Below are 26775 nucleotides of genomic sequence, written 5' to 3'. Positions count from 1 at the left end.
TATTTTTCCTAGTTCTCTGTGAGGATATCTTATGAGTTTGAAGGTTTGACATGTTATTTTCTAGGGGTCTCCATGTGTATGTGATATCAACCAGTGGTATCATTAATGATATTTATTGATAACAAACTCATATTATTTCAGTGCATACTATATATGTTAGAGTCTCCATAAGGATATTATATTGTATTTAAAGCCTCAGTGAAATGTTTTATAAGTGTAAAAGGCCTAATTGAGGGTATTATACTATTCTTTCCTGTTAAAACAAAACGGGAAACGAATGGTCAAAGCTATTCCCAAATGCTTCAAGCAGGAATGAAGTAAGCAGCAAAGTACTATAGAGTTGGATAACAAACAAAATCTTGGAGTAAATATCCAGATGCTCATTTATTTACAAATAAATGACTAAGCAGATAAACAAAAGAGGCTAAATAAAAACCTCTTATCCGGAATTTCAAGTAATTGAGGTGGACATTTGGCCCTCAAGGAGTTAGGCCTAACTTCCCACTCCTTAAGAGGGGGCTCTGGATAGTGACTTAGTCCAAAACAATATATATAATGTGTACATGTAGAGAAACATAACTTCACAGTGAGAAATCTGGTAAACATTACATCAGTCCGGTGAGCACCTTGAGGATATGAAATGAAGAACAGCACTTCATCTGTAATCTGCTTTCCCCATTCCATAACCTGTCTACATATGAGAAAAACATCAACTGAAAATCTAAAAAGTACCTGACAGGTACTCCTCAACTGTCAGGTCCTCCTCAACCATCAAGGGCATCAAGAAATTAAGGTCAGAGAAACTGTCGCCACGAAGAAAAGCCTATGGAGACAGGATGACTGTCTTGCGGGATCTTAGATGGGATCCTGGAACTGAAAGAGGCTGTACTGAGAATCCAAAGGAAACACAGACATTAGTTAATAAGAGCATATCAGTATCTGTTTATCATGAAAAATCATGTGTGAAGTTAACACATCTGAGATAGCTCACGTAAGTCATAAGAGAAAAAAACTGGGTAGAAGTCACATAGTAGATCTCTGCATTTTTTTGCAATTTCTGTGTAAACATAAAACTTCTCTAAACTAAAATCTTAAGATATGGCTATATTTTTCAAATACCTGCTCATTTAATTACTCAGAATGTCAATTACTAATAATTGACATTCTTAACTAGTTCTGCATTTTGTTAAGAGCATTTATAACAAAAATGTGTCAAACTAACATAATGTAAGATAAATACTTATTTTATATGTTTTATGTTAAAGTAATAATATGTTTAAACTTATCATTATTTATTTTGCTATTGCTAGGTTATGGATTTTCTCTCTAAAAATTTCAAAACTTTAGAGAAAAAATCTACATTTTAGAGACACTATTTCAAGTCATGGTTGAACTTTTTCAAAAGAGTCATGATAAAAAATATGTTACAAGAGCAGATTGATTCATTGTGAATGAATCATTGATCCCAAGGAATTCTTATCTTTCGTTTGTTTCTATGTATACCCTTCAACAGTAATAGCATCAAATATTTGCCACTAGGAAAAATATTTAAACGAAAAATGTAAACAGAATTTGTGACAATAACTTATGATGCTTTCTAAAAAAAGAAAAATTGAAAAGAATATCAGAGTCAGTTTCCTCCATGATGTTCTTCAGAAGTGGTAAAACTAGAGAAACTTCAATGGAAGCATGGTTTATGAGTGATCTTAGATATTCTCGTGTTTTACGGGGAAATTATATTTTAGAAATCATAAAAAATATTGGCTGCCCAAACTCTTGAATGTTTTCAAATGTAGTTGAATTTCTATGTAAGTTTCTCATTGATATAGCTAGTCATAAAGCTAATAAAAACAAAGAATCTATGGGGCCGGGATGTAGCTCAGTGGTGGCATACCTTATCCAGAATTCAGGAGGCCCTGGGTTTGATCCCTAGCACCACAGTTTTTTTGTAAATCAGTGCCTTATTTGTGTAATCAGATAGAAAGTGAACAATCACCACTCTTAGGAAAATGTTAAGTCTGAAAAACAGTTAAGAATCAAAATACTCTTACAATAGAAATAGCCTATTGTGACCAGAGGTGTCACATCATAAAGTATATTCACATTAAATATCCTCTCAGAACAATAAAAAAAACTTTGATGACCATTTAGAAGGAGAAAATGGCTATAATATAGATTAGAAAATTATTAAGAAATTAGAAACATGAGGTGAGGGGCTGTGGGCATGGAGAGCCGCTGGCCTAGGCTTGGCGGGTGGAAGGGTCCCTCCTGCAGGGTTTGTGGAGTGAGCCGGGCGCACAGGGGTGGTTGTGTTGTGTCCCCTCTGGCTGTCCGTCTTGAGGAAGAGCTGAGTGGGCGGGAAGGATGGAGGACCAAGGGTAGTTGTTGTGGAGGTGATCTGGGTGCTCCGAGGCCCTCATAGGAGGAGTGACCCAGGAATCCCCAAGTTCAGGAAGCTTGGGGGTGTGGAGAGGAGAAGCCCATCCTCAACCAACGCCAAGTGCTGGGCGGATCTGATGTTGGGCTGCAGAAATGCTCTGTGTGGTGGGTGGGGTGCTGGTGGTCTTTTTCCTCGGCCCATCTTGCACTTCATGCACTCGAGGAAGTGAAAGGGGTGCAGCCTCCAGGCACCTCTTCAGCTCCCTTGTGACCTGCCCTGTAGGGGGTACCCTGCAATCATGTAGGAATAGGAGATGCTGGCAGAGCCTTACACTCAGGACAGCAATGATGACACTGAAGATGTTTCATTGTTTGATGCAGAAGAAGAGACAACCAATAGGCTAAGAAAATCTAAAATCCGACATCCAGTGGCATCATTTTTCCATTTGTTCTTCTGAGTCTGTGCCATTATAGTCTATCTTCTCTGTGAATTGCTCAGCAGTAGCATTATTGCTTGTATGGTGACAATTATCTTGTTGTTGTCACGTGACTTTGGGGCAGTGAAGAATGTCACAGGTAGAGATTGATGGTAGGCCTTGGGTGGTGGAATCATATTGATGAGGATGGAAAGAGTCATTGGGTGTTTGAGTCCAGGAAGGCATCTCCTCAGGAGAATAAAACTGTTTCAGAAGCTGAATCAAGAATCTTTTGCTTAGGACTAATTGCCTGTCCAGTGCTGTGGGTGATATTTGCCTTTAGTGCTCTCTTCTCCCTCAGAGTAAAATGGTTGGCATGGTTACCATGGGTGTGGTGCTACAGGGTGCCAACCTGTATGGTTACATTAGGTGCAAGTGGGCAGCCAGAAGAATTTAACCAGCATGGCTACCTGGTATCTTGGAATGCAGTTTTTAAGACAAAACACCAGAAATGAACAGACTTCTTGAATAGAGAGAAAATTATGTTTTCTGTGATATTGGGGAATGGCTGAAGAGATTCTTGATTATGAATTGTTTAGAGCTCAGTCCAGTGTAAAAAGGAGCATTGATTTTTGTTTGTTTGTTTTGTTTTCACTTGCAAAGTTACTATAAAAACTGTTTTCTTTTTTTAAACAAAGTTTTAATTTTCTTTTTCTAGTATTTGAGGCTGGGAAGTATGATGTCATTAAGAACATTTTCAGAATTTATTTTATGGTGTACATATGTATGCATATAGTAATGTATCCGTATATCCCAAATTAATGTGTTAGTTTACATATGTTACAGAGATATTTGCATTTTGATCCATAGAATATAGGATGTTCTTAATCTATCTCAAAGGTATGTGTGTTTACATATTACTTCTATAGGTTATTTTCAGAAATAAGTTGATTTCATGATTAAGAGTAAACACTTGGTTTCTGTATGAGTTAAAAAAATTGTTAATATTAAATATATACTTCATGTTGAAATTGTTTACCTTAGACATGCACAAGTGAAACTAGTTTCTAAAATTTTCTTTTATTTTTATACTTAAGGTCTAAATAATAAATGGAATCTTTTTAGTTTATGTTTAAGGGATACCCAGGGATTGCTGCTGTTCTATTTATTTCATAGAAAGGATAGTCATATTTTATTTTGGAACTTCCTGGAAACTCTTCAGTGGTCTCTGGACTAATAAAATCTTTTAGTACTAAATGAATATTATTCTTATGTCATAGTAAAAATAATCATTTAAATACTTGGCATAATAAATACCTAAAGACATTTTATGAATCTATTTTTTCTTGCTATAATGGGGATATTGTAAATCATACATTTGTATTAATAATTTTTCTTAAACAAGGCAATATATTTAACTGTAAACTAAACCAATCTACAAATTATTGTCGGCAGTTTTAGATTCTGTTGAGATACTTCAAACTTTGTTGCAGTCTTTTAATCAGCAGATTATGTTGTAAATGTATTTGTACATTGTTAAAATATGTTTAAAGATGTTTTGTTTTAGTTGAATAAATGTGTATTGGAGTGAAAAAAAGAAATTAGAAACATGATAATGACATAAAGTTCTCTAGGCCATACTAAGCACTTTGAACTGTAATCACAGCTATTTTGTAGACTGAAGCAGGAGGATCACAAAGTTTGAAGCCAGCCTCAATACCTCAGGAACTTAGCAAAATCCTGTCTCAACATAATATTTTAAAAGGGCTGAAATTCATTGCTTGCCTAACATAGTCAAGGTTATCAGCTTAATTCTCATCACCATAAATAAATTTAAAAGAATACTCCAAACCAAGCATATAATATGAGACAACTGGGGCATTTATAGAAAAAGGTGGAAACCATTATGTTGAATACCCCAAAATAATTCAACTATATTTAATTATTTTTCAGCTCATGATATTAACATGTCTAGTCTCCACTTATATTACTTCATTAAAATATGGTTAAAAGTGTATGTAGGTTTTAAATGATTTCAAAATATGAGTTATACTCAACTCATATTTTGAAATCATTAATATATAATATAGAGCACCAGCATTTATATAAAATGAAATCACGTGATTTCCTACACAGAGTAATATTTAGTAAGTACTAATGTATACACACATTATTTCAAAAGAAATTAAGATTGATGAAATCAAAAGGTCACTGATATGCTTTTAAGTGATGTTTTGAATATATAAGAAACACTTAATAGAGTTCTCCAAAAAGAACTTCTGACAATATATAAAGCATGCTTATTAGAAGGTCAATTCCCTTGCTTGCAAGGAGTAAGAGAAACTTGATGAATGTAAGACTTTAATAAGATATTCAAATATGCTGTCTAAATTTGAAAAAGTAGAAAATGTCTGTTTAAAAAAGTCTATTTTTGGTAAATGTATCTGTTTTTTTAAAAGAATCTATTGACTTTTCTCTTACACACTGTAATTATTTCAGTGGTTTTAAGCTGAAATATCATGTAATATCAATAGGTGGAATTTTAAAATATCACCATCCTCTTTCTTTCTATAAAATTGATTAGCAAATTTTGCTTAGAATACTTTCAACCCAATTTGGAAAAGATCTGTGTGTGTGTGTGTGTGTGTGTGTGTGTGTGTGTGTGTAAATACATAATATTTTGAACAATTCCCCTGACACTTGGGTCCTGTCAAAGAAATATTGTCTGGTGCTGAAATGGAACCCAGGGACTCTCACATGTTAATCAAGTTATCTGCCACCAAGTTACACAAACTGTCCCAAAGACCTTAATAAGAAAATGATAATGAAAACTTTTTGAAATAATGAGAACTGTCAAACAAGATAATTCAATCAAAACAAGGTAAACTAAAAAGTATATTTAAAAATATTGTTGATAAACGTAGCAGAAGTTCAAAGTTAGAGAAGAAATTAAAAATCAAACTGCAGAAACCTACTACATAAAATTGGAAACCTACAGGGAATGGGTAATTTCCTAGTAAAAAAAACACTTTAATAAAAGATTAAAATAAGAAAACTATGAATGATCAATCAACTTTAAAAGTTTAAAATGATGCTTACAGATCTCCCATTGAGACAAAAACCAGGAACATAGGGGTCCACGGTTGAGTGTTAACTGACTTTTTAACAAATTCTGGATTTACTTAAAATGTTCATGATCTAGGAGGAAAGAATGAAATCATTACTTAAAATAAATACTTCAATTAATTAAAATTAATTTCCTCAATTAACTTTGTGGTATAATACCAAAGCATTATATAGTCAAGATATTTCAGCAGATGTAGAATGTCAACACAGTATTTAGCATACCATTACAAATGCACTGCCAAATAAACTGACTTGCTCAACCAAAGACAAAATGTATTCTCAATCAAAATTTTGATTAATTTAGTTCCATAAAATCCATGAATTATTTTTTCACAAATTCTGGCTTATTAGAAATAACATATTTAACTTAAATAACCTTGTGGGTTTCATACATCTACTTTTCCATTTTTTAATATTTTTCCTGCTTTAATACAGTAAAAATAAGCAGTTAGAACAATTCCTCCTCCCTCTGTGCCAGAAATCATCCAAGTAGCCATGTTTTGATGACAAGTAATCAGAGCCTCTTGAAGGGATGTTTCCCCAAAGTAAACCTTGCTGAAATAACGAAGGAGAGCAAGGCTCCATCCTCAGCTCTCAAATGGGCGCAGGGTGTGAATCTGCTTTCTCTTCCCACTTCCCACCTTTTTCTCACCTGCCGCCTATTTATCCAGAAGTTTCTGGAAAATCTCTCTGAGGCTGCTCTGGGAATGCCTATAGACATGACCCACAGAATCCTCAAACCAGGATATCTCTAAGGCTAGTCTGAGAAGAGCATCCCTGTAGATATGACTCAGTGTCCCCAAGCGAGGCATCCCTCTGAGTTGCTCTGAGGAGAAGGGAGTTCTGGATGACCCTACACACATGACCCACAGTGTCTCCAAGACAGGCATCTGCCTGAGGATGGTCTGAAAAGAATGGAGCTCTAGGTGTCCCTATAGCCTTGACCCACAGCTGGTCTTAGAACAGAGTAATAGCCTTGAACCACAGTGTCCCCAAGCTGTGAGTCTCACTGAGGCTAAAGAGAAGGGACCCTAAAGTCCCTGTAGACACAACACAAAGTGTCCCCAAGCTGGGAGTATTCCTGAATCTGCTCTAAGAGGAAGCTCCAAGTCCCCATACACATGAACCACATTGTCCCCAAGGTGGGAGTATGCTTGAGTCTGCTGAGAAGAAGGCAACTCTCCGTCCCATACATGTGACCCACCACGGTACCCAAGTTAGGAGTTACCTTCTCAGACCAGAGGTGCTCAGAGAACCTAGGGTGCCGAGCTGGTGGAGTATTGCTTCAGACAGGAGGCACATGGAGGACCCAGGGTTCCCGAGCTGGGAGACCCAAGGTACATGGCATACCCAGGTTCCCTGAGCTGGGATTATCTCCTCAGATCCCAGGCACACTGAGGACCTAGCGTATCCAAGCTGGGAATATCTCCTCAGATCCAAAGCACACAGAGGACCCAGGGTCCCTGAACTGGGAGGATTCTCAGACACCAGGCACACCACCGACCCAGGGTCCCCGAGCTGGGAGTACCTCCTCAGACCCGAGGCACACCACCGACCCAGGGTCCCCGAGCTGGGAGTACCTCCTCAGACCCAAGGCACACAGAGGATCCTGGGTCCCCGAGCTGGGAGGAACTCCTCAGACCCGAGGCACACACAGAAGACTCAGCGTCTCCGAGCAGGGAAGACCTCCTCAGACCCCATGCACATGAAGAACCCAGGGTCCCTGAGCTGGGAGGACCTCCTCAGACCTAATGCAGTTGGAGGACCCAGGGTCCCTGAGCTGGGGGATCTCCTCAGACCCAACGCACACAGAGGACCCAGGGTCCCTGAGCTAGGAGGGCCTCCTCAGACATGAGGCACACGGAGGTCCCAGGGTCCCCGAGCTGGGAGGGCCTCCTCAGACATGAGGCACATGGAGGTCCCAGGGTCCCCGAGCTGGGGGATCTCCTCAGACCCGACGCACACCCAGGACCCAGGGTCCCAGAGCTGGGAGGGCCTCCTCAGACATGAGGCACACGGAGGACCCAGCGTCCCGGAGCTGGGGGGCCCTCCTCAGACCCGAGGCACACACGGAGGACCCAGGGTCCCCGAACTGGGAGGGCCTCCTCAGACATGAGGCACACGGAGGACCCAGGGTCCCCGAGCTGGGAGTATCTCCTCAGACCCCAGGCACACAAAGGACCCAGGGTCCCCGAGCTGGGGGATCTCCTCAGACCTGACGCACACCCAGGACCCAGGGTCCCCAAGCTGGGAGTACCTCCTCAGACCCAAGGCACACAGAGGACCCTGGGTCCCCAAGCTGGAAGGAACTCCTCAGACCCGAGGCACACACAGAGGACTCAGCGTCTCCGAGCTGGGAAGACCTCCTCAGACCCCATGCACACGAAGAACCCAGGGCCCCTGAGCTGGGAGGACCTTCTCAGACCTGAGACACACGAAGGACCCAGGGTCCCCGAGCTGGGGGATCTCCTCAGACCCGACGCACACCCAGGACCCAGGGTCCCAGAGGAGCTGGGAGGGCCTCCTCAGACATGAGGCACATGGATGTTCCAGGGTCCCTGAGGTGGGGGATCTCCTCAGACCCCAAGCACTCAGAGGACCCAGGGTCCCGGAGCTGGGAGGGCCTCCTCAGACCCGAGGAACACACGGAGGACCCAGCGTCCCCGAACTGGGAGGGCCTCCTCAGACATGAGGACCACCGAGGACCCAGGGTCCCCAAGCTGTGACGACCTCCTCAGACATGAGGCACACAGAGGACCCAGCGTCCTTGAGCTGGGAGTATCTCCTCAGACCCCACGCGCACTGAGGACCCAGCGTCCCGACCTGGGAGTATCTCCTCAGACCCGAGGCACACACGGAGGACCTAGCGTCCCGACCTGGGAGAACCTCCTCAGACCTGACACACACAGAGGACCCAGCGTCCTGACCTGGGAGTATCTCCTCAGCCCTGACACACACGGAGGACCCAGCTGCCTCGAGCTAGGAGGACCTCCTCAGAGCCAAAGCAGGTCTGAGAAGGAGCTCCACATCCCCACACACGTGACCCATAGTACCCTCAAGCTGTGTGTATCCCCGAGGCCCGTCTGCCGCTCCCTGGTGGTTGACCCAGCACGCTGGCAGTTTTTCCTGAGACAAGAGCTCTAGTCCTCACCCTGAAGAAGGGAAGACAAAGATGGAACCATGAGCCACTGTCCCCTGCTGACCCCGCCCAGTGCGAGACTCTGCTCATACACTGGACATCACTCCCTGATGGCCACGCCCAGTGCCAGACTCTGCTCATGTGCACAGACACCACTCCCTGATGGCCACGCCTAGTGCAGGCTTCTGCTAACCTGCAGTGGTAGTAGGGTGGCTAGTCTTTCTTATTTCTCTCAGCGCCTTTCTGTAGCCTCAGCTATTATTGAAATGGATCTATTCCCACTTCTTTAACTAAGTCTGGCTGTGTTTATTTGTGCCATCACCAGAAGTGGAATCTCAGGAGAAGAGAAAAGGGAGGCCAAGAGACTGATACCCGGGTCCCTGGACTCAACCAAGGCACGCACTGCTGTAGCCAGGGGCCAGGCAGGCAGAGGAACAGACATGAGCACCTGCAGGGAGACCCTGGACACTTCACTCTTGTGCCCAAGGGCAGAAGGCCAAAAGCAGGTCAACACAGAGGCCTCTGCGAAGTGTAGACAAGTGACTGAGTGATGTAGCCAAGGACTGCCAAATTTTAACGTCATGGGTCTTAAGAAAAGCAGTTAAATCCCAGCCCATGTTGACTGCTTTCAAGGTTGTGAGACCCTGAGCTCACACGACCCCCCAGCAGCCTCCGGGAGCTGCAAGGTGCACCCCTTGCCCTGGGGCATTCTAGATTGAATTATCTTTCCTTGTTTCCCAGCTCTCACCATGAATGCCTCTGGGAGTTGCAGTTATTCCCAGAGATTCTTGACAGTCTAATTTGGTGTTCTGCCCACACAGCCCTCACCAGGCAGGATCATCAAAGCTGTGTGCCACATGCTCTCTCAAGTGCCCTGGAGGACCCTGGCAGTGGAGACTGAGCTGCGTGTATCTCCGGGATACACGCAGCTTGAGGGTACTATGGGTCACGTGTGTGGGGATGTGGAGCTCCTCCTCATGTTGCCCTCACTCCAGAAGCCTATAGGGAACTTCAAGTAGCAGAATTACCCTCGTATCCCATGCAGCCTTCACTACAGAGGCATCTGGGAGCTTCAGAACCCCCAGGATCATGGACATTGTAGCCTGGTGCTGGGTTGGTGCATCCCACACTATAGTTGCTTTTCAGAGCTCTGAGGCCCCAGGAATTCTGTGTATTGTAGTCCACTTTGCTCAAGCATTCCTGACCTCAGAGGTCTAGAGCTGCAGGCTATTGATTATTCTGGGCAGTGCAGACCATCCTACCTAAGTGGACCTCACCATCAAGGCTCCCAGTATCAGCACACCACAACCCTGCCTGGACACCCTTGAGGAGTCTGGGTGGTGCAATACAAATCTTGCCCATGCAGTCCTCAAGAGGTAGGTGTCTGGGAGCTGCAGGCCCTGGGGGATTCTGGTAGTGTATTCTTGCCTTCAGCCTGCACAGCTCTCACTGTGGAGGCCTCCGAGTGTCAGGCCACACAGGCACCTGGGCATCTCCAAGAATTCTGAGTAGTGTAGTTCAGTTCTCTACCCCGCAGCCCTCACCACAGAATATTTTGGGGGCTGCAGTTTCCTGAGGATTCTGGGTAATGTAAGTCAGTGTTTTGCTTGTGTGCCTCCTGTGAGGGCCAGGATAAATGCAAGCCACATGCTTGCCTTGGTAATGCAGACCTCACTGTGGAGGGTTCTTGGACTCTAGGCTTCACAGTAATCAGGGTATCCCCAGGAATTATGGGTAGTGTAATCTGACCTTTAGCATGAACAGCCTTTGCTGTGGAGGCCTCTAGGAGTTGCAGGCCACATGCTCACCCAGGCAACATGTCCCTTAAATGATTCTGGGTAGTATAGTTAAGTTCTGTTTCCTACAATTCTCATGACAGAGGATCCTGGGAGATGCTGGAACTAAGATTTGTGGGTAACATAGTCCTGTATTTTGCCCATTCACCACAGAGGGTTCTGGGAGCTATAGCCCCTGAGGATTGCAAGTAATGTAGGCTAATGATTTGATCACCACAGAGGAAGGCACAGCTCATGAGGATTCTGGATAATGTAGATTAGTGTTTGCCTGCACAGCCCTACTGGGAGGACCACAAGAACTGCAGACCCATGCTTTCCCTGGTACCCTGGAGAGTGTAGGTACTAAAGCTCTCATCAAAGAAACTTTTGTGAGTTATATGCAGTGAAGACATACCCTGCATTGAGCCTGGTGTTCTACCTTTGCAGCCCTCAACACAGATGCTCCTGGGAACAGCAGGCACCCAAGGGATATGAGAAGCACAGTTTGTCATTCTGCCCACATAGACCTCACTGTAGAGTTCTCTGCAAGCTGCAGGTCCCTTAGGGCTCTGGTCATGCAGTCTGTCATTTGGTCCATGCTGCCCTCAATGCAGAGGGCTGTAGGAACTGCAGGTCCTGAAGGATTCTGGGTAGCACAGGCCATCATAACCTTTGCAGCTCTTGCCCCAGAGCCTCCTGAGAGCTGCTGGCCACATTCTCACTAGCCACTCCTGAGGACTCTGGGCAATGTAGTAACAAATAAGTGTTTTCTTTCCTACATTGTATCTGACATAAAAGGGCCACACTGCCATTTAAAAACCTGGCTTATATCTGTTTTAACTATGTCTGTTTCTGATTATTAACAGTGTTTCCTAAATTTTTAAGAGATTGAAAGCTATCCTTTCACTTTTGCTAGTCCTGATAACATGCAAACCCGTGATTATAATTTTTATACACTATGGATTCTAAATTTTACTTTAAAGTTAAACAGTTAATTGTGACACTAACCATTACTAGCTTTTTCATATTTTGGATATATTCATGTTCTTACAGAATACAAGCCTTTTAAAATGTAAGACTTGGTAGAGCCCTTTACCAAGATGATGTTCTCTAAACTAAAACTGTGTGTAGCAATTGTCTGTTTCAGGTTTATATAAAAATAACAAATTTGATTGATATTTATTTAGGATATTTAATGTTTTATTACTGGATAAGGGTAACCTGCTATCAATAAGATATACATAAAATTTTGTGTTACTCTTTATACTGGGACGGGAATTTAAATGTATTTTTGGAAAGTAAAGCAGAGCCTGGTTTGTTTAAAGGCTGAAAATGTGGAATATGATTTTGCCATTTTTTCCACAAAAAAAGAAGTTAAGAGCTCTCATAGCCTTTATATTTTATTCATGTTTCAGATGAAACGTTGTTTTTTTTTTTTTTAATTATAAAGGAAAGAAGTTTATTTGGCTCAAGGTTCTGGTCCAAGATTAAAGGGCTGAATCTAGTGATGGCCTTTTTGCTGGCAGAATACTGAGGTGGCTCAGTACATCATATAGTGAGGGAAGGGACTGGGATTCTCCAGATAGCTGGTTTCTATGGCATCCTCACTCTCAAGATAGCCCATAAGTCCATTAATCTGCTCGTGGTATAGATGGATCAACCCTTCTCAAGTTAACCAATAAACTCATTAATCTGTTCAGGATATGAATGGATCAAGCGTGCACAAGGACAAAGCTCTAAATAGATCAACCCTGCACAATGACAAAGCTCTCATATGGATCAACCCTACACAAGGATGAAGCTTTGATTGCTTTGGTCACCTCTTAAAGACCCCACCTATTTTTCTTTCTTTTTTTTTAAACTGGGGATTTTACCCAGGGATATTTTCCACAGAGCTACATCCTCAGTTCTCTTTAATTTTTTTTTTTATTTAAAGAAAAGATCTTGCTACATTGATGAGGTTGGCCTCAAACTTGAGCTCTTCTCCCTCAGCCTGTAGAGTCATTGGGATTTCAGGTGTGTACTAACCTGCCTTGTGGTTCTACCTCATCTATTTATTTATTTTATTTGTTCAAATTAGTTATATGTGGCATATTGACATATTGTACACAAATGGAGCACACTTTCTCTTTCTTCTGGTTGTACATGGTGCAGAGTCACTCCAGTTGTATAATCATAGTGAAGTCCAAAGATACAATGGTATTGAGGGCATACAAGGAGTCCTGGTGGAGGGTGACAGAGACACTTGCTCCCAGTCTGGCTCTGCCCTCACGGACACTGAGCAGGTCCTTCTTGTCTCCTACAAAAACTGAAGTGGAGCCACTAAAATCCAGAATTTCTGAATTGGTAGGGAACTAAAAGCCATCTTAGGCTAATGAGCTAGAGAGTCACTTCTTAAGAGGGTTTTAAAAGGGTATCAAACAAATTTATTCTTAGTAAACTGAATACATATGAGCAGGTAAAAATCCAACAATACAGCAAACACAGCAGAATGGCTGCTTAGGGACAGGCAGATGGACAGGAGAGCTGACCCAAAAGGAAGATGAGGAAAAGCCACAAGGGCCCAGTGAAAGATCCATCTGGATCTCTGACTTTGCATAATGAAATATTATTTAAAGAGTAGACAATTTAGGTGACACTGTTGGCCAGAACAAACAGCAATAAAGTAGAAATGATTACAACATGTCAATCACATTTATCCCTTTGAGCACACAATGTGCACACAGCGTGCTGTGCACGTGATTTTATCCAGGTCCCAGATCCTCCAGACTGGCTTTCAGTGGTGATAAGCTGAAAGGCAGGAGTCTAAGCATTTCTTGAATGTCTACAACACAAAGTGGGGCCACCTGCAAACACTGCTCACAATCAGTGGGAAATTGTGCTGGCACTTTTCTGCTCCTGTGCCCCATTTAGGGTGGAATTTTCCCCTCCCCCAAACCTGCATGTTTAAGTATTAGCCCCTCTTAGAATGCGGCTTATTGATTCCATCTGGAAATAGGCTCTTGCTGGTGCAATTCATTAAGACAAAGTCAAAGTGCAATAGGGCAGTCCTGATCCAATATGCCAGTAACCTCATTAGAAAAGGGAGTTTGTGCATGCATGGAGAGCACATTGCACTGAGGTCATGCTTGGGTGATTCTTCCACTGCCCAGAGGCTCCAAAGATGGCCAGCATACCATTGGAGACAGGAGGAAATTTGTCATGATCCTCAGAGGAGCAGGTCCCACCAACAACCTGATCTCTGAACTCCAAGAACTTGAGACAATGCATTTCTGTTGCTCAAACCATCTGGTTTGTGTAATGTTTTTACAGCATCCCTATGAAATGAATATAAGCCTGCAATTTTCATTAATGAATGAAGAATAACAACTTGCACTGGCAGTAAGCTCATTGATCAGAGAGTTGCCTCTGCTTATGAACCAAGTGTGCACATGGAGGGCTTGGCCTCCTCACCTGGAAGCTACACAGCTACAGGATATTGCTCAGCCTGCAGAGCCTGGCACTTGGACATAGCCCTACCAGGGGCATCCAAGATGAGCTCATCTTGAGATCCTTAACTTCATTGTCTCTACAAAGACCCATTTCCAAATTAAGCCACATTCAAATGCTTCTGGTACAACACACACACACACACACACACACACACACACATACACACACACACACACGAACACACACATGAGGCCATACCCAATCTACTACATTATCCAGGACCCAAGGTCATCTTTCATTCTCTTCTACCAGTGGGAAATAAAAGGTTATTCCTGTTCCCTGAGTGGCCATAGGGGTGACTGGAAGATGAGCTAATGGAGTGGCAGAGGGCACCTTGGCTATCTGTGCCCTCAAGCAGCCTACATGTGTCTTGTTCCATCTTATGCCCAGCTGCCAGTGGACCACTTGCAGCTTACAAGAGAATGCCAGCAGGTTCATCCCTCTTGTGAACCTGAATGTTACAAAGCTGCAGCCCATCATGGACATGGCTACTAGGCTGATGCCTGAAGTTGGGGGTGACCTCTCTACCACAGCCCAGTAGACTGCCCGAGCAGCTTCTAAAATGATGTCTTTTCTTTGTGCCAACAGCTTGTCTATGTGCCTAAACCCTAAGGGCCTATGCTGTTGAAGGTGACATGAGCCACACATACAGCATGTTTTCCTACCATAGACATCTCCAGCCCAGAGTCTGTCAAATTGGGATGGGTGGACTGCTTGCTGGAACAGCCTGGACTTGCTGCAGATCTGTGTCCTACTTAGGGGTGCCCATGAAGCTGGACTTCCACATACTTGGTGTATGAGCATCTTTCTCAAGAATGCCATGCTCAACCTCCAGGAAGTGGGAAGTTGCTGGGTAGAACCTTGCTTGAGTTAGGACACCATCTATTTGACTTCTGCAGGGAGCAGGCTGGAGAGTCACATGTGGACAAAAGGCAGCCTCTGTCATCTTTGCCATCCCTCCAGGAGCACAGCATGGTGTCGTTAAACTGTCCTGGCAAGGCGTGGTGGTCAGAGAGAGGAGCAAGGCTCAATCTTGAGTAAGGGAAAGGTCTGACTTTGAACTGGAGAAGATCCAGGACTAGGTAACCATGGAGGGCACATGTTCTTTAAGTTGCCTTTTAAACTGATATTGAGATTTGCAGCTCAGTACCTTTGTGGACTCTGACTTAGTGAGGTGGCTGCTGCTGTTGCTTGGTCACTGTGTGGCCAGATATTGAAGCTTGTTGTTATAAATCAAGAGCCCCCCCCTTTTTTAGTTGTACACAGTATCTTTATTTGTTTATTTATTTTTATGTGGTGTTGAGGATCGAACCCAGGGCCTCTCGCATGCCAGGCAAGCGCTCTACCTCTGAGCCACAACCCCAGCCTTTCAAGAGCCCTTCTTGTAAGGGTTCTGACTGTGGGGAAGCATAATCATATGATTGTCACAATAGGTACAAAGAAAGCATTTGGCAAAATACAGCAACATGAAGATCATTCTCAAAACACTAGAAAAACAACATTGTAAAAGCTATCTATGGTAAGCCCAAGGCCAACATCATTCTAAATGGAGAAAAATTGAAAGCATTTCCTCCAAAAAGTGGAACAAGCCAGAGATGCCTTCGTTCATCCCTTCTATTCAACATAGCCCTTGAAACTCTAGCTAGAGTAATCAGGCAGACAAAAGAAATTAAAGAAGTATTCATAGGAAAAAGAGAACACAAACTATCAGTACTTGCCAATGACATAATTCTATATTTAGAAGATCCAAAAATTCCACCAGATAAACTTTTATACCTAATAAATGAATTCAGAAAAATAGCAGGATATAAAAATCAATACCCATAAATCAAGTGCATTTCCATACTAAGTTATGAACACACTGCAAGAGAAATTAGTAAAAACACTCCACTCACAATAGCCTCAATAAATAAACAAATAAATAAATAAAGTACATGGGAATCGACCTAACAAAAGAGGTGAAGGACCTGTGTAAAGAAAACTACAGAATACTAAAGAAAGAAATTGAAGAAAACCTCAGAAGTTGAAAAGATCTCCCATGATTTTGGATAGGCAGAATTAATATAGTCCAAATGGCCAAACTACCAAAACTGTTATACAGATTCAATGCAATTCATATTAAAATCCCAATGGCATTCTTCATAGGACTATAAAAAGCAATCATAAAATTCATTTGGAAACATAAGAGACCCAGAATAGCCAAAGCAATCCTTAGCAAGAAGAGTGAAGCAGAAGGCATCACAATATCAGACCTTAAACTATACTACAGAGCAACAGTCACAAAAATGGCATGGTATTGGTACAAAAATAGACATGTAGACCAATGGTACAAAATAGAAGACACAGAGACAAAAACCACATAAATATGGTTATTTCATACTAGACAAAAACATACATTGGAGAAAAGATAGACTCTTCAATAAATGGTGCTGGGAAAACTGGAAATCCATACATAGCTAAATGAAATTAAGCCTCTATCTTTCACCCTGCACAAAAATCAACTCAAAGCGGATCAAAGACTTACACACTAGAATAGATACCTTGCACCTAATAGAAGAAAAAGTAGGCCCAAATTTTCATGATGGTGGCTTAGGATCTGACTTCCTTAAGAAGACTCCCAAAGTGCAAGCAGTAAAATCAAGAATCAATAAATGGCATGGATTCAAACTAAAACACTTCTTCTCAGTAAAGGAAACAATCAAAATGTAATGAGAGAGCCTACAGAATTGAAGAAAGTCTTTACCACATGTACCTCAGATAGAGCACTAATCTCCAGGACATATATAAAGAACTCAAAAAAATTAACACCCTAAAAACAAATAATCCAATCAATAAATTGGCTAAGGAACTGAAAAGACACTTCACAGAAGAAGAAATATAATCCATTAACAAACAAATGAAAAAGAAATGTAAATCAAAACTACTATAAGATTTCATCTAAATCAGATGGCAATTATCAAGAATACAAGCAATAATAAGTGTTGGCAGAGATGTGGGGGAAAGGACACACTCATACATTGCTGGTGGAACTGCAAATTGGGACAACCACTATGGAAAGCAGTATGGAGATTCCTCAGAAAACTCAGAATTGAAACACCATTTGACCCAGCTATCCCATTCCTCATTTTATACCTTAAGGACTTAAAATCAGCATACCACAGTGATGCAGCCACATCAGTGTTTATTGCAGCTCAATTCACAATAGCTAAACAATGAAACCAACTTAGATGCCCTTCAACCAATGAATGGATAAAGATAATTGATACATATACACAATGGAAAATTATTCAGCCATAAAGAAGAATGAAATTATGGCATTTGCAGATAAGTGGTGGAAATAGAGAATATCATGCTAAGGGAAATGAGCCAATTCCTCCAAACAAAAGCTGAACATTATCTCTGATAAGCGTATACTGATTCATAGTGGGGTGGGGAGGTAGGGAAGAATGAAGAAACTTTGGTTTGTGTAGAGGACTGTGAAGGAAGGTTATGACTTCAGGGATGGAAAGGACAGTAAAATGAGTCATACATAATTACCCTATGTACATCTATGATTATACAACTGGAGTGACTCTGCACCATGTACAACCAGAAGAAAGAGAAAGTGTGCTCCATTTGTGTACAATATGTCAATATGCCACATATAACTAATTTGAACAAATAAAATAAATAAATAGATGAGGTAGAACCACAAGGCAGGTTAGTACACACCTGAAATCCCAATGACTCTACAGGCTGAGGGAGAAGAGCTCAAGTTTGAGGCCAACCTCATCAATGTAGCAAGATCTTTCTTAAAATAAAAAAAAAATTAAAGAGAACTGAGGATGTAGCTCTGTGGAAAATATCCCTGGGTAAAATCCCCAGTTTAAAAAAAAAGAAAGAAAAATAGGTGGGGTCTTTAAGAGGTGACCAAAGCAATCAAAGCTTCATCCTTGTGTAGGGTTGATCCATATGAGAGCTTTGTCATTGTGCAGGGTTGATCTATTTAGAGCTTTGTCCTTGTGCACGCTTGATCCATTCATATCCTGAACAGATTAATGAGTTTATTGGTTAACTTGAGAAGGGTTGATCCATCTATACCACGAGCAGATTAATGGACTTATGGGCTATCTTGAGAGTGAGGATGCCATAGAAACCAGCTATCTGGAGAATCCCAGTCCCTTCCCTCACTATATGATGTACTGAGCCACCTCAGTATTCTGCCAGCAAAAAGGCCATCACTAGATTCAGCCCTTTAATCTTGGACCAGAACCTTGAGCCAAATAAACTTCTTTCCTTTATAATTAAAAAAAAAAAAACAACGTTTCATCTGAAACATGAATAAAATATAAAGGCTATGAGAGCTCTTAACTTCTTTTTTTGTGGAAAAAATGGCAAAATCATATTCCACATTTTCAGCCTTTAAACAAACCAGGCTCTGCTTTACTTTCCAAAAATACATTTAAATTCCCGTCCCAGTATAAAGAGTAACACAAAATTTTATGTATATCTTATTGATAGCAGGTTACCCTTATCCAGTAATAAAACATTAAATATCCTAAATAAATATCAATCAAATTTGTTATTTTTATATAAACCTGAAACAGACAATTGCTACACACAGTTTTAGTTTAGAGAACATCATCTTGGTAAAGGGCTCTACCAAGTCTTACATTTTAAAAGGCTTGTATTCTGTAAGAACATGAATATATCCAAAATATGAAAAAGCTAGTAATGGTTAGTGTCACAATTAACTGTTTAACTTTAAAGTAAAATTTAGAATCCATAGTGTATAAAAATTATAATCACGGGTTTGCATGTTATCAGGACTAGCAAAAGTGAAAGGATAGCTTTCAATCTCTTAAAAATTTAGGAAACACTGTTAATAATCAGAAACAGACATAGTTAAAACAGATATAAGCCAGGTTTTTAAATGGCAGTGTGGCCCTTTTATGTCAGATACAATGTAGGAAAGAAAACACTTATTTGTTACTACATTGCCCAGAGTCCTCAGGAGTGGCTAGTGAGAATGTGGCCAGCAGCTCTCAGGAGGCTCTGGGGCAAGAGCTGCAAAGGTTATGATGGCCTGTGCTACCCAGAATCCTTCAGGACCTGCAGTTCCTACAGCCCTCTGCATTGAGGGCAGCATGGACCAAATGACAGACTGCATGACCAGAGCCCTAAGGGACCTGCAGCTTGCAGAGAACTCTACAGTGAGGTCTATGTGGGCAGAATGACAAACTGTGCTTCTCATATCCCTTGGGTGCCTGCTGTTCCCAGGAGCATCTGTGTTGAGGGCTGCAAAGATAGAACACCAGGCTCAATGCAGGGTATGTCTTCACTGCATATAACTCACAAAAGTTTCTTTGATGAGAGCTTTAGTACCTACACTCTCCAGGGTACCAGGGAAAGCATGGGTCTGCAGTTCTTGTGGTCCTCCCAGTAGGGCTGTGCAGGCAAACACTAATCTACATTATCCAGAATCCTCATGAGCTGTGCCTTCCTCTGTGGTGATCAAATCATTAGCCTACATTACTTGCAATCCTCAGGGGCTATAGCTCCCAGAACCCTCTGTGGTGAATGGGCAAAATACAGGACTATGTTACCCACAAATCTTAGTTCCAGCATCTCCCAGGATCCTCTGTCATGAGAATTGTAGGAAACAGAACTTAACTATACTACCCAGAATCATTTAAGGGACATGTTGCCTGGGTGAGCATGTGGCCTGCAACTCCTAGAGGCCTCCACAGCAAAGGCTGTTCATGCTAAAGGTCAGATTACACTACCCATAATTCCTGGGGATACCCTGATTACTGTGAAGCCTAGAGTCCAAGAACCCTCCACAGTGAGGTCTGCATTACCAAGGCAAGCATGTGGCTTGCATTTATCCTGGCCCTCACAGGAGGCACACAAGCAAAACACTGACTTACATTACCCAGAATCCTCAGGAAACTGCAGCCCCCAAAATATTCTGTGGTGAGGGCTGCGGGGTAGAGAACTGAACTACACTACTCAGAATTCTTGGAGATGCCCAGGTGCCTGTGTGGCCTGACACTCGGAGGCCTCCACAGTGAGAGCTGTGCAGGCTGAAGGCAAGAATACACTACCAGAATCCCCCAGGGCCTGCAGCTCCCAGACACCTACCTCTTGAGGACTGCATGGGCAAGATTTGTATTGCACCACCCAGACTCCTCAAGGGTGTCCAGGCAGGGTTGTGGTGTGCTGATACTGGGAGCCTTGATGGTGAGGTCCACTTAGGTAGGATGGTCTGCACTGCCCAGAATAATCAATAGCCTGCAGCTCTAGACCTCTGAGGTCAGGAATGCTTGAGCAAAGTGGACTACAATACACAGAATTCCTGGGGCCTCAGAGCTCTGAAAAGCAACTATAGTGTGGGATGCACCAACCCAGCACCAGGCTACAATGTCCATGATCCTGGGGGTTCTGAAGCTCCCAGATGCCTCTGTAGTGAAGGCTGCATGGGATACGAGGGTAATTCTGCTACTTGAAGTTCCCTATAGGCTTCTGGAGTGAGGGCAACATGAGGAGGAGCTCCACATCCCCACACACGTGACCCATAGTACCCTCAAGCTGCGTGTATCCCGGAGATACACGCAGCTCAGTCTCCACTGCCAGGGTCCTCCAGGGCACTTGAGAGAGCATGTGGCACACAGCTTTGATGATCCTGCCTGGTGAGGGCTGTGTGGGCAGAACACCAAATTAGACTGTCAAGAATCTCTGGGAATAACTGCAACTCCCAGAGGCATTCATGGTGAGAGCTGGGAAACAAGGAAAGATAATTCAATCTAGAATGCCCCAGGGCAAGGGGTGCACCTTGCAGCTCCCGGAGGCTGCTGGGGGGTCGTGTGAGCTCAGGGTCTCACAACCTTGAAAGCAGTCAACATGGGCTGGGATTTAACTGCTTTTCTTAAGACCCATGACGTTAAAATTTGGCAGTCCTTGGCTACATCACTCAGTCACTTGTCTACACTTCGCAGAGGCCTCTGTGTTGACCTGCTTTTGGCCTTCTGCCCTTGGGCACAAGAGTGAAGTGTCCAGGGTCTCCCTGCAGGTGCTCATGTCTGTTCCTCTGCCTGCCTGGCCCCTGGCTACAGCAGTGCGTGCCTTGGTTGAGTCCAGGGACCCGGGTATCAGTCTCTTGGCCTCCCTTTTCTCTTCTCCTGAGATTCCACTTCTGGTGATGGCACAAATAAACACAGCCAGACTTAGTTAAAGAAGTGGGAATAGATCCATTTCAATAATAGCTGAGGCTACAGAAAGGCGCTGAGAGAAATAAGAAAGACTAGCCACCCTACTACCACTGCAGGTTAGCAGAAGCCTGCACTAGGCGTGGCCATCAGGGAGTGGTGTCTGTGCACATGAGCAGAGTCTGGCACTGGGCGTGGCCATCAGGGAGTGATGTCCAGTGTATGAGCAGAGTCTCGCACTGGGCGGGGTCAGCAGGGGACAGTGGCTCATGGTTCCATCTTTGTCTTCCCTTCTTCAGGGTGAGGACTAGAGCTCTTGTCTCAGGAAAAACTGCCAGCGTGCTGGGTCAACCACCAGGGAGCGGCAGACGGGCCTCGGGGATACACACAGCTTGAGGGTACTATGGGTCACGTGTGTGGGGATGTGGAGCTCCTTCTCAGACCTGCTTTGGCTCTGAGGAGGTCCTCCTAGCTCGAGGCAGCTGGGTCCTCCGTGTGTGTCAGGGCTGAGGAGATACTCCCAGGTCAGGACGCTGGGTCCTCTGTGTGTGTCAGGTCTGAGGAGGTTCTCCCAGGTCGGGACGCTAGGTCCTCCGTGTGTGCCTCGGGTCTGAGGAGATACTCCCAGGTCGGGACGCTGGGTCCTCAGTGCGCGTGGGGTCTGAGGAGATACTCCCAGCTCAAGGACGCTGGGTCCTCTGTGTGCCTCATGTCTGAGGAGGTCGTCACAGCTTGGGGACCCTGGGTCCTCGGTGGTCCTCATGTCTGAGGAGGCCCTCCCAGTTCGGGGACGCTGGGTCCTCCGTGTGTTCCTCGGGTCTGAGGAGGCCCTCCCAGCTCCGGGACCCTGGGTCCTCTGAGTGCTTGGGGTCTGAGGAGATCCCCCACCTCAGGGACCCTGGAACATCCATGTGCCTCATGTCTGAGGAGGCCCTCCCAGCTCCTCTGGGACCCTGGGTCCTGGGTGTGCGTCGGGTCTGAGGAGATCCCCCAGCTCGGGGACCCTGGGTCCTTCGTGTGTCTCGGGTCTGAGAAGGTCCTCCCAGCTCAGGGCCCTGGGTTCTTCGTGTGCATGGGGTCTGAGGAGGTCTTCCCAGCTCGGAGACGCTGAGTCCTCTGTGTGTGCCTCGGGTCTGAGGAGTTCCTTCCAGCTTGGGGACCCAGGGTCCTCTGTGTGCCTTGGGTCTGAGGAGGTACTCCCAGCTTGGGGACCCTGGGTCCTGGGTGTGCGTCAGGTCTGAGGAGATCCCCCAGCTCGGGGACCCTGGGTCCTTTGTGTGCCTGGGGTCTGAGGAGATACTCCCAGCTCGGGGACCCTGGGTCCTCCGTGTGCCTCATGTCTGAGGAGGCCCTCCCAGTTCGGGGACCCTGGGTCCTCCGTGTGTGCCTCGGGTCTGAGGAGGGCCCCCCAGCTCCGGGATGCTGGGTCCTCCGTGTGCCTCATGTCTGAGGAGGCCCTCCCAGCTCTGGGACCCTGGGTCCTGGGTGTGCGTCGGGTCTGAGGAGATCCCCCAGCTCGGGGACCCTGGGACCTCCATGTGCCTCATGTCTGAGGAGGCCCTCCCAGCTCGGGGACCCTGGGACCTCCGTGTGCCTCATGTCTGAGGAGGCCCTCCTAGCTCAGGGACCCTGGGTCCTCTGTGTGCGTCGGGTCTGAGGAGATCCCCCAGCTCAGGGACCCTGGGTCCTCCAACTGCATTAGGTCTGAGGAGGTCCTCCCAGCTCAGGGACCCTGGGTTCTTCATGTGCATGGGGTCTGAGGAGGTCTTCCCTGCTCGGAGACGCTGAGTCTTCTGTGTGTGCCTCGGGTCTGAGGAGTTCCTCCCAGCTCGGGGACCCAGGATCCTCTGTGTGCCTTGGGTCTGAGGAGGTACTCCCAGCTCGGGGACCCTGGGTCGGTGGTGTGCCTCGGGTCTGAGGAGGTACTCCCAGCTCGGGGACCCTGGGTCGGTGGTGTGCCTGGTGTCTGAGAATCCTCCCAGTTCAGGGACCCTGGGTCCTCTGTGTGCTTTGGATCTGAGGAGATATTCCCAGCTTGGATACGCTAGGTCCTCAGTGTGCCTGGGATCTGAGGAGATAATCCCAGCTCAGGGAACCTGGGTATGCCATGTACCTTGGGTCTCCCAGCTCGGGAACCCTGGGTCCTCCATGTGCCTCCTGTCTGAAGCAATACTCCACCAGCTCGGCACCCTAGGTTCTCTGAGCACCTCTGGTCTGAGAAGGTAACTCCTAACTTGGGTACCGTGGTGGGTCACATGTATGGGACGGAGAGTTGCCTTCTTCTCAGCAGACTCAAGCATACTCCCACCTTGGGGACAATGTGGTTCATGTGTATGGGGACTTGGAGCTTCCTCTTAGAGCAGATTCAGGAATACTCCCAGCTTGGGGACACTTTGTGTTGTGTCTACAGGGACTTTAGGGTCCCTTCTCTTTAGCCTCAGTGAGACTCACAGCTTGGGGACACTGTGGTTCAAGGCTATTACTCTGTTCTAAGACCAGCTGTGGGTCAAGGCTATAGGGACACCTAGAGCTCCATTCTTTTCAGACCATCCTCAGGCAGATGCCTGTCTTGGAGACACTGTGGGTCATGTGTGTAGGGTCATCCAGAACTCCCTTCTCCTCAGAGCAACTCAGAGGGATGCCTCGCTTGGGGACACTGAGTCATATCTACAGGGATGCTCTTCTCAGACTAGCCTTAGAGATATCCTGGTTTGAGGATTCTGTGGGTCATGTCTATAGGCATTCCCAGAGCAGCCTCAGAGAGATTTTCCAGAAACTTCTGGATAAATAGGCGGCAGGTGAGAAAAAGGTGGGAAGTGGGAAGAGAAAGCAGATTCACACCCTGCGCCCATTTGAGAGCTGAGGATGGAGCCTTGCTCTCCTTCGTTATTTCAGCAAGGTTTACTTTGGGGAAACATCCCTTCAAGAGGCTCTGATTACTTGTCATCAAAACATGGCTACTTGGATGATTTCTGGCACAGAGGGAGGAGGAATTGTTCTAACTGCTTATTTTTACTGTATTAAAGCAGGAAAAATATTAAAAAATGGAAAAGTAGATGTATGAAACCCACAAGGTTATTTAAGTTAAATATGTTATTTCTAATAAGCCAGAATTTGTGAAAAAATAATTCATGGATTTTATGGAACTAAATTAATCAAAATTTTGATTGAGAATACATTTTGTCTTTGGTTGAGCAAGTCAGTTTATTTGGCAGTGCATTTGTAATGGTATGCTAAATACTGTGTTGACATTCTACATCTGCTGAAATATCTTGACTATATAATGCTTTGGTATTATACCACAAAGTTAATTGAGGAAATTAATTTTAATTAATTGAAGTATTTATTTTAAGTAATGATTTCATTCTTTCCTCCTAGATCATGAACATTTTAAGTAAATCCAGAATTTGTTAAAAAGTCAGTTAACACTCAACCGTGGACCCCTATGTTCCTGGTTTTTGTCTCAATGGGAGATCTGTAAGCATCATTTTAAACTTTTAAAGTTGATTGATCATTCATAGTTTTCTTATTTTAATCTTTTATTAAAGTGTTTTTTTTACTAGGAAATTACCCATTCCCTGTAGGTTTCCAATTTTATGTAGTAGGTTTCTGCAGTTTGATTTTTAATTTCTTCTCTAACTTTGAACTTCTGCTACGTTTATCAACAATATTTTTAAATATACTTTTTAGTTTACCTTGTTTTGATTGAATTATCTTGTTTGACAGTTCTCATTATTTCAAAAAGTTTTCATTATCATTTTCTTATTAAGGTCTTTGGGACAGTTTGTGTAACTTGGTGGCAGATAACTTGATTAACATGTGAGAGTCCCTGGGTTCCATTTCAGCACCAGACAATATTTCTTTGACAGGACCCAAGTGTCAGGGGAATTGTTCAAAATATTATGTATTTACACACACACACACACACACACACACACACACACACACACACAGATCTTTTCCAAATTGGGTTGAAAGTATTCTAAGCAAAATTTGCTAATCAATTTTATAGAAAGAAAGAGGATGGTGATATTTTAAAATTCCACCTATTGATATTACATGATATTTCAGCTTAAAACCACTGAAATAATTACAGTGTGTAAGAGAAAAGTCAATAGATTCTTTTAAAAAAACAGATACATTTACCAAAAATAGACTTTTTTAAACAGACATTTTCTACTTTTTCAAATTTAGACAGCATATTTGAATATCTTATTAAAGTCTTACATTCATCAAGTTTCTCTTACTCCTTGCAAGCAAGGGAATTGACCTTCTAATAAGCATGCTTTATATATTGTCAGAAGTTCTTTTTGGAGAACTCTATTAAGTGTTTCTTATATATTCAAAACATCACTTAAAAGCATATCAGTGACCTTTTGATTTCATCAATCTTAATTTCTTTTGAAATAATGTGTGTATACATTAGTACTTACTAAATATTACTCTGTGTAGGAAATCACGTGATTTCATTTTATATAAATGCTGGTGCTCTATATTATATATTAATGATTTCAAAATATGAGTTGAGTATAACTCATATTTTGAAATCATTTAAAACCTACATACACTTTTAACCATATTTTAATGAAGTAATATAAGTGGAGACTAGACATGTTAATATCATGAGCTGAAAAATAATTAAATATAGTTGAATTATTTTGGGGTATTCAACATAATGGTTTCCACCTTTTTCTATAAATGCCCCAGTTGTCTCATATTATATGCTTGGTTTGGAGTATTCTTTTAAATTTATTTATGGTGATGAGAATTAAGCTGATAACCTTGACTATGTTAGGCAAGCAATGAATTTCAGCCCTTTTAAAATATTATGTTGAGACAGGATTTTGCTAAGTTCCTGAGGTATTGAGGCTGGCTTCAAACTTTGTGATCCTCCTGCTTCAGTCTACAAAATAGCTGTGATTACAGTTCAAAGTGCTTAGTATGGCCTAGAGAACTTTATGTCATTATCATGTTTCTAATTTCTTTTTTTCACTCCAATACACATTTATTCAACTAAAACAAAACATCTTTAAACATATTTTAACAATGTACAAATACATTTACAACATAATCTGCTGATTAAAAGACTGCAACAAAGTTTGAAGTATCTCAACAGAATCTAAAACTGCCGACAATAATTTGTAGATTGGTTTAGTTTACAGTTAAATATATTGCCTTGTTTAAGAAAAATTATTAATACAAATGTATGATTTACAATATCCCCATTATAGCAAGAAAAAATAGATTCATAAAATGTCTTT

General features: G+C 43.3%; 1 pseudogene; it reads left to right on the top strand.

The window, feature by feature from the left end:
* The first annotated feature begins 2897 nt into the window (after nucleotides 1-2897).
* LOC144251594 (Golgi apparatus membrane protein TVP23 homolog B pseudogene) lies at nucleotides 2898-3323 on the top strand (annotated as a pseudogene).
* Nucleotides 3324-26775: the final 23452 nt, after the last annotated feature.

This window comes from Urocitellus parryii, unplaced genomic scaffold (assembly GCF_045843805.1).
Source record: "Urocitellus parryii isolate mUroPar1 unplaced genomic scaffold, mUroPar1.hap1 Scaffold_117, whole genome shotgun sequence".
In the NCBI taxonomy this organism is placed as follows: Eukaryota; Metazoa; Chordata; class Mammalia; order Rodentia; family Sciuridae; genus Urocitellus; species Urocitellus parryii.
Note: the sequence above shows the minus strand (reverse complement) of the source record. Positions and strands in the feature narration are given on the sequence as shown.